The sequence below is a fragment of the Alligator sinensis genome, unplaced genomic scaffold, assembly GCF_000455745.1.
Source record: "Alligator sinensis unplaced genomic scaffold, ASM45574v1 scaffold610_1, whole genome shotgun sequence".
Lineage (NCBI taxonomy): Eukaryota > Metazoa > Chordata > Crocodylia > Alligatoridae > Alligator > Alligator sinensis.
This window is the reverse complement of record NW_005842348.1, coordinates 883,220-891,562: the sequence shown is the minus strand read 5'-3', so window position 1 is coordinate 891,562 and position 8,343 is coordinate 883,220. Positions and strand designations below refer to the sequence as shown.

The 8,343-nt window shown below is 48.5% G+C and overlaps 1 protein-coding gene across 2 annotated transcripts in view; it reads left to right on the top strand.

Moving 5' to 3' along the window:
• Positions 1-5,369: 5,369 nt before the first annotated feature.
• Positions 5,370-8,343, top strand: part of TOR4A (torsin family 4 member A) — a 22,876-nt gene continuing 19,902 nt past the window's right edge. Inside the window, exon 1 of one of the 2 annotated variants that reach the window (XM_014522421.2) lies at positions 5,370-5,495. The gene's annotated coding sequence lies outside the window, so the exon portion shown is untranslated. The remainder of the gene's footprint in view (positions 5,496-8,343) is intronic. The other variant, XM_025210411.1, reaches the window with a different exon arrangement.

Here is an 8,343-nt window from a genome sequence, read left to right as displayed (position 1 = left end):
GTAGGGAAATTCCCAAAAGCTAAGACAGAAACATTGTGGGGAAAGGCCAGTCCAGGCAGCAAGATGAACTCTGTGAAGGGCAGCCCCAAGTTCTCTCCCTCTCGGGAAGCCTTGCTATTTAAACCTCACAACAAAATGTCTCATGAAACAGTATTTCACAGCTGCCAGCCTGCTTCCAAAAAGAAAGGACCATGCAATTTCTTAGTGAGAGAAAGATTTAATGCCTACAGAAAACTTTTAAGTAGTATGACTTAGAGTATACACAATCTGTTTAACATGGGAGTCCAAAAAGCTATTGGACAAGAAGCATAAGCGTGTATGGCTTTGCAGCACTGTGCAGAGGTAACCTGAACTACACGTATAGATACAGCTCCAAGACCAGCAGCCCAGGCTCCATGGTAGGTGGCAGGGGCCTGCTCAGAGCACGGGCTAACTGTGGCAGCCAGCTGGGATGCTGTAAGCAGATGCAAGTAGCTGCTCTGGGGTCTGCCAAGTCCTGGCTCAGCTTGTTGCTGGCGTGGGTGTATGTGCACCTGAGGTGGACGATGAGGGAGCCATGAGGGGTCTGATCCTTGTTGTGGCAGTGCAGCCCCATCCCTTTTCCTGCTGCCTGCCCTGAGATGCGTGTGCACAGATTCCAGTGTGGCCACTTGAAACCTCCTGGCTGCCTCCCACAGCTGGCCCAGGCCTTGCTACCCACCATAAAGCCTGGGCTGCTCACAGCAAGTGGCAGGGAGGCTGCAAGCTGCTGCACTGGGGTCCACGGAGCCTCAGCCTGGCTTGTTCCTGGCAGCAGGTGCATGCATGCCTTGGGGTGGATAGCAGGGAAGGGGCCCGGACCGCGCTGCCTTAACAAGGATCTGGCCTTTCACAGCTCCCCTGCCATCCGCCCCTGGCATACCAACATTTTTCAAATTGAGGTTTTGCATGTTTTTGGTACTCACTGAAAAATGTTGCCAACCCCTGGTCTAGCAGTTTTGTGGCTGCTGCGTGCGGCCAAATACAATTGTGCTTATGCCTAACACCTGCATATCTGACACCTTGACATTTTGGAAGTGGAAGAGGACCTGAGCCTTAGATTGTACATGTGCCTGGCTGTATGGGATTCATAAATGAGGATGGGCCATGTGGGCTGAATTAATTTTTAAATTGACAAAACTTCTACAAAGGCAGGTGATAGTTTGCAGGACTCCAAATCTATGATATCTAGGGTCTCCTGTTTTCCTCACCTGTATTAGCTTCCTGCATAACAAAGGTGTTTACTTAAATTGAACTCTTCTATATAATGACATCTGGCAATAGCTATATGAGTAGTATTAACTGTCTGGGACCCCAGGTTACACAAAATTATTTTTAAAAGCATATTTGAATTTGTTTTCACATTTTGCTGCTTGTTACATCGCTGATACTGTAGTTAGGTCTGCTGCATTCAGTCTGTTGTGTATGATGTTTACACTGAATGTCACTATATGCTGTGAACTGAGGAGATGAGATTATTGTCACATGGTTACATGGTTTCACTTAAGAGTACAGATCTGTGTCTGTGTATTACTCATTCTTGTAGTGCTAAGTAGTGATCAGAGGACTAAGCAAGTTACTGAAATATAAATGGGGATGGAAAAGTTTTTAACTGCGGGCAAGTGTGTATCAACCCTGAACCTTGCTGTATGCTCCTAGCTCCACCAAACCAGCTCTGCTGCCTTGTATCTGGGCTTTGGCATGGGCTGAATGGGAGCAAGAAGGCACAGCTTGCTTCTCTTTACAATTCTGAACATGTTCTTCAGCTTTTTCCCATCTTTTTATTGTGTTGCCCTTTGCAGACCCTGGAAGAAGCTTTGCTGCCAGGGTCACATTCAGGGAGCTGCTGGAGGGCTGGACTAGTTCTTCCATTGTCAGAGCTTGGTGTTTGCAGCAAGGCAGGGGCTATTCTGGACTCCTGTGTTTCTAGAGCAGACAAGGCCAATAGCTTCTCTGCAGGCAGAAGGGGCACCCTACTGACGAAGCAGTCTGTTGTGTTTCGCTCTCTCTTCCCCTGCTTCTCTTTTTTTTTTTACATTGCTCACACTGAACGTAACGTACAAAAACATATACGCTGCATTTCTGCATTCTGAGGTTTTTTTCTCCTCCTTCCACTTCCTTTTCCTCTTCTCCTCCCTTTGCCCTGTCAGTCCATCCTCTTGTTTACAGCAGGCTTAGGCTGTGGTTCAGACAAAGGAAGGACTGCCTCGCCATGATACTGGAATTGGCAACAGCCAGCCCTCCTGTTTGTAATGGTGACTGTGATTCCAATGACTTGCTCTTCTGTGGGAGCCATGCTGGAACCCTTGTCTTGTTTATTTTGGGTGTGTGAACAAGGAAGGACCCAAAGAAAGGTTGATGAAACCTGGCCTTCTTGGACAGGACTGGCTTTATTGTACAGATATTTCCCCCCACTCCCCCTTCCTCACTCTGCACAGCATCTAAGGCTGAAGCTCCTCCAGCTTCCCAAACAGGAAGGCAGAAACAGCCACTCTGCAGAAACTGGCCTGGAGATTTGCCCTAGTCAACAGACTAAAAGCCCCAGCCCTGCCCCCACCCCAAGCACTGCTCTTTTTTTTTTCCGTTAAAAAGGGAAGCCATTGTGGTGAAAAGTGAAATGTGTTGGGGTGTAACTTTCAGCCAAGTCTACCCTCACCTGCCCCGCAGAGAGTGGGGTAATGTCAGTTCACAGCCTGTGTTGCAAGAGAGCGCGGTTATGCTTATCTAAAATTCTTGTAAACTGTTCAGCACTAACAGGGGCTAGGTCAAATCATGATAAATAAGTTCACTGGACTGAGGAATGAGTCCTGGAACAGTTCAGTAACTGAGTTACCTCACCACTTATGAATATCCTGCAGGAGAAAGGAAACGGCTCTATGTCTTCTAATAACAACGGTGAGACCATTCTGGGAGCAGAGTATAGAATAAAGTCTAGTAGGAACCACTATGGCATGGCCCAACCTCTAACAAAGAGCAGGCCAGAGAACCAAACCCAGCAATTTCTGTATCAAATATACAACTCCTTGGTAAACTAAAGCAGCATGTCTCAACCCATGGGTCATGACCTAAAAGTGGGTTGCAAGAATATATGAAAGGGTTGCGAACAATCCTGGAAAAATGTGGAAAAACCAGAATGCTGCTTGGGAGTAATGTAGGGCCACATGTTGATATTACTGTTAATGTTTTCCTGCTAATACTGATTTCTGCTTTTAAAATTAAGACTGTTGAGCTGCTTTAACTTGTCTGTAATAAGTATTTTGGGGCAAAAATACTTGTGTGTTTTTGACTATTTTTTGGGCTATGACTGGCCATCAATGTTTACAAATGGGTGCTAATACAAAAGAGGTTGAAAACCACTGAGCTAGAGCACATGCTTCAAAAAAGAGACACCCGCTCTTGGTTTAGAGTCTAAAAGTGATTCACAGGATGGAAATTTTAAAAGCAAAATGGGTCATCTTTATATATAATGTGTGTGTGTGTGTGTGTGTATCCAAGCATATCCATTATGCATGAATACATACATATGTATGTGTGTGTGTGTGTGTGTGTATATATATATATATATATATACACACACACACACACACTGTCTGATTTAGCTACACTAGAATTACTGGCTTAAATTCTAGGCTTTTTTTACACAAGGTGTTAGATAAGGAGCCTGATTTCCAGAGGTACAAAATGGACGAGAGATTGCCTAAACATGTTGGGTTCCTAACTCTCCTCAAAATCAACCCTGGGACAAGTTGGTAGACAGCTGTGGCTGTAGGAAAAAGGGCTGTCTCACAGAATACCTGCCCAAGGCTTATTCCTGTCTATGGACCACCATGGTGCTGAGGTAGCAGGGGACAGAAACTGGCATGTTCTATCGGTGTCCTCTATGGCCTCTTAAATAACCTTTTGGTTAGTGGGCTCAGGATGGCTAATACTGAAAAAGCATAGCTAAGTTGTGCCTTCTCCAGGCTCACTTCCAGTTTATCATGCAGCCTCATGCCAGCTGCCATGTCCCATATAGCTTCAGCAGGGTAATCCTGTCTTCCCCGTTAGGCTGCACTTCATTGAAGCTAAGGGAGGTTCTCCTGGGGTAAGAACCTTGTCTGCAGAATGTAACTTCTTCACTATCTCTGAGCCAGGGCCAGCCTCCCTTTCTTGCCTCTCCCTTGGTTATTTTGCATGCTATCATCCTTGCAAGCTCACACACTGGGCTATAGCATATGGCTGTGGCTGATACATCTGCACTGTGAACTACAAACCTTTATATGCATCCCTCCCACCCCATCTCTCCCAGCCTGTGACTTGCTCTTCCCTGCAGCCTGAGCCAGTCTGTCTGCTCTCCCTGCCTGTCTGAGATCATTTCTGCCTCTGCTCCCATGCAAGTTTGCCTGTGTGTCTGGGGGTTTGATTAGTGTGCAACGAGACATCCTGGTGTGTGACAGGTGGATCAGCCATTGCAGGTCTGGTATGTTCATGTTCTAAGGTGCACCATGTAGCTGCAGCTTATCCATCACATGAACAGATCAGAGGTGCCCAAGGGGCACAGAGTGCTACTGAAGACGGCAGCAGAGTTACCAACCCCACTGCTTTTGGCATGCAGCACGCATAGTACCCAGGGGCCTAGATAACAGCCATGAATGGAACCTCCAGTGGGAGTGCTGCCAGTGCTGACTTGTGAACATTTTGTCATAAGGTTTTCTGGACCAAACCAGTCCCTTGAATGAAAGAGGAAGCCGGTGATGTTTCTGGAGAACTGGTGCAATATTTTGGTTCCTTACCGGGCAAGCAGCCACCAGCTCTAGCTTCCCATTGCAACAAACCCAGCTACTGGCCTCTGTGCATGTGTGTTTGGGGGTATCTCAGCCAAGTGAAGTGCAGTATAGCTTAGAGTTAGGGCATAGGAAAGGGTGAAAAGTAGCCAGGTGGATGCCACTCGCTGAGCAGTGCAGGCAGTGCCCTGCCAGAACTGGTGCTGCCATCTTCCTGCAGCCAGCACCTTGAGAGGCCAGACTTCACATCTGGGTCAGCGTAGCGCAGTCCTGAGGCGGCCCCCCTGTTGTGTGCACATGGCAGGATGTGGCCAAGGGATATAGGCAGAAGTGACTCGCTCGTCTAGGGGGACCCATTGCAGTAGAAGGGTGCTGAAATAGAGCAGCAGGAGTTCTGCAGAGCAGGGCACCTGCTCCTTCCCCCACTGCAGCTCTGGCCAAGGTGCTTTCCCAGGAACAGGCAGTGGAAATTCTTGTTTACACATGATTTGCATTCTTTGCTTGCTGAGCCCTCCAGGAAGGGCAGTGGGACCAGCGGCAGCTTTATCTCCTGCCCTCAGCACAAAGCTGTTTCCCTGTGTGCACCACAGTCAGGAGAGTAGCAGTTTCCTTTTCCCTTTTGACTGAACTGAGAGCTGTCACCCTTACCACGATTCCCTGCATCTCTGAGGACCAGCAGGTTTGAAGGCATGCAGCTCCTCTGGATGCCTCCAGGTGAGACCTGTGGTGGGGCTGGGCTGGGGCATGGCTTCATTGAGAGCCCTTTACAGAAAACTCCTCTGGAAACTAGAGAGGCTCTTTAAACAGAGGATGGACAGGAGCTCTTGTGATTTCTCCTAGCCCAGCCCAGCTGTTTTGGGAGAGAAGGAAGAAGGAGCTGTGACCTCAGACCAGCTGTGAGACCGAGACAAAAATTAAAGGGTTGGTTCCACAACTAGGAAGGGGTCTCTGGGCATGGTGTAGGTCTCTGTGTCCTGCTCTACTGCCATGGCACAGAGCATATGGTCTACACTTTGCATATTTTTGGCCTGCCCTCCTACTGAGGAATAAGACCACAACATGCCTCATTCTTTGCTCTGTCCTCTGGCTCAGGATGTTACATTGCCATATGACGAGGTTTCATCACAGTGATGCACTGTGGGGAAACTCCTGAGGGCAGGCACTGAACTAGCCCCAGCACAGCAAATCTACATAGAAAACAAGTTATGGGGGAAATGCAAAAACTTACTGTGCTCCAAGGAGGCAGCCTGGGGGGTAATCTAGTGTCTTTGATGTGCATATGGCCTTCGGCCTTTTCCTCATGCCTCTCCTTTCCTTAGTTCAAACGGGAATGATGGAGTGACGCCAAACACAGCTGGATTTCAGTTACTTTTAGTGGCCAACCTATTTCATGAGTCTAGGCCAGGCTTCGGACAGAGGGGCTGCAGTGACAGGGAACTTGAGCTGTTTCCACCTCCACACATGAGACTTCAGGGAGTTACAGGGTCTGCTTGTATGTACAGCGAGCAGACTCTCACCCCATTGCGGCAGCACTCCCCAGCCCTGCCACTGCTGTATCCTGAGGGAGCCCACTCATTTCATCCCCCAGGTTCCTTCCATTCTCCACAGATTTGTCCCTTTTCTTTCCTGATGAAAACTATTCCCATCCTCAGTGAAAATTGTGAGTCTGAGGTGCCAGTTGTTGATAGGAAGGGAAGGCCTGATGTCATTCTCACTCTCCTGGAGTCCTTTGTGCTGCACCCCACGGTTGGGTCTTGGTGGGGTGAGAGGTCGCCCTGGGGCACAGCAGAGGAGCTGTCTTTCTGACAGTGAGATGTATTCACTTTTGGTATAGTCTCCCCCAGGTTGGGTTGGAAACCTAGGGTTTGGGCACCACAAAAAGCCCTGCTGTACAGAACCAGTATCCAAGTGAACACATTTCCTTTGCTTCTCTGAAGCTTGCCAACAAGCTGAGCTGGCAGGGGTTCCTGATGTGTCCCTATCAATGGAATGGATTAGCTTTCTCGTGGCTGAGATGTCAGGCTCCTGTAGACAACATCAGGGACTTAGGGCTCCAGCCCTGCAAGCCTGTTGCATCCCAACACTGGCCCCAAGCCTGCCCTATTCCCAGGCATCCCAGAAGGCACTTGACTTCCCAGACATCCCAGAAGTCTTCTCCTTTGACTTCTCTGTGCTATTCTTGATCATAGTCCCTCTATAACCTGCACTCCACTTCTGCATCACTGATGGGAGAAGCAGTCCCACCACTTCTTTAAAATGCTGGTATAAAAAGCCCCCAACACAAGCACAGACCCCCACAACTTCTCTTTTCTCTCCTGAAAAAGATCTGGGCCTCTCATGTCCCTCTAGTACCAGTACCTCTCCTCACACACATCTCCCCTGACAGAAGCTCTAGGTTTTCTGTTTTTTCAAGTGTTACCTAGTTTAGCCACATAGCACCTCTCAGAGGTAAGAGAGCATTACCAGCCTTCTTCTAGAAAGGGGAAATAGAGATACAGGTCAGTTAAGGACCCTCCTGTTCGTGTGGCAGATTTCTTTGTCTGTTCACTACACAGAAATTATCTCATCTGCATGTATTTGCTAGGCAAATTCATCCATATGCTTGCTGGGGTGGGTATGCAGGAACAACCAGGTTCTGCAGATCCCATAGCTGATATGGAAAACTGACATATTCTTTCTGAGCAGCAGAGTGATACTACTTTCCACAGTCTCTGGGAGGCCTTGGCCTACCAATTTCCAGGGTTTTTTTTTTAAAAAAGGGTTAACAAAGGATGCAATTTTTGCAGAAATTCAGCCGTAGAACCTTAACTGAACAAAAAGGGTCGCACCCAAAGAGTCGTGGTGGATGGGTCGGTTTCGACCTGGAAGGGTGTGGGCAGCGGGGTCCCGCAGGGCTCGGTCCTTGGACTGATACTCTTTAATGTCTTCACCAGCGACTTGGACGAGGGAGTGAAGTGTACTCTGTCCAAGTTTGCAGATGACACAAAGCTATGGGGAGAAGTGGACATGCCGGAGGGCAGGGAACAGCTACAAGCAGACCTGGACAGGTTGGACAAGTGGGCAGAAAACAACAGAATGCAGTTCAACAAGGAGAAATGCAAAGTGCTGTACCTAGGGAAGAAAAATGTCCAGCACACCTACTGCCTAGGAAATGACCTGCTGGGTGGCACGGAAGTGGAAAGGGATCTTGGAGTCCTAGTGGACTCCAAGATGAACATGATTCGGCAGTGTGACGAAGCCATCAGAAAAGCTAATGGCACTTTATCATGCATCAGCAGATGCATGACGAATAGATCCAAGGAGGTGATACTTCCCCCCTATCGGGCACTGGTCAGACCGCAGTTGGAGTACTGCGTGCAATTCTGGGCACCACACTTCAAGAGGGATGCGGATAACCTGGAGAGGGTCCAGAGAAGGGCCACTCATATAGTTAAGGGCTTGCAGACCAAGCCCTACAAGGAGAGACTAGAGAACCTGGACCTTTACAGCCTCCGCAAGAGAAGTTTGAGAGGCGACCTTGTGGCTGCCTATAAGTTCATCACGGGGGCACAGAAGGGAATTG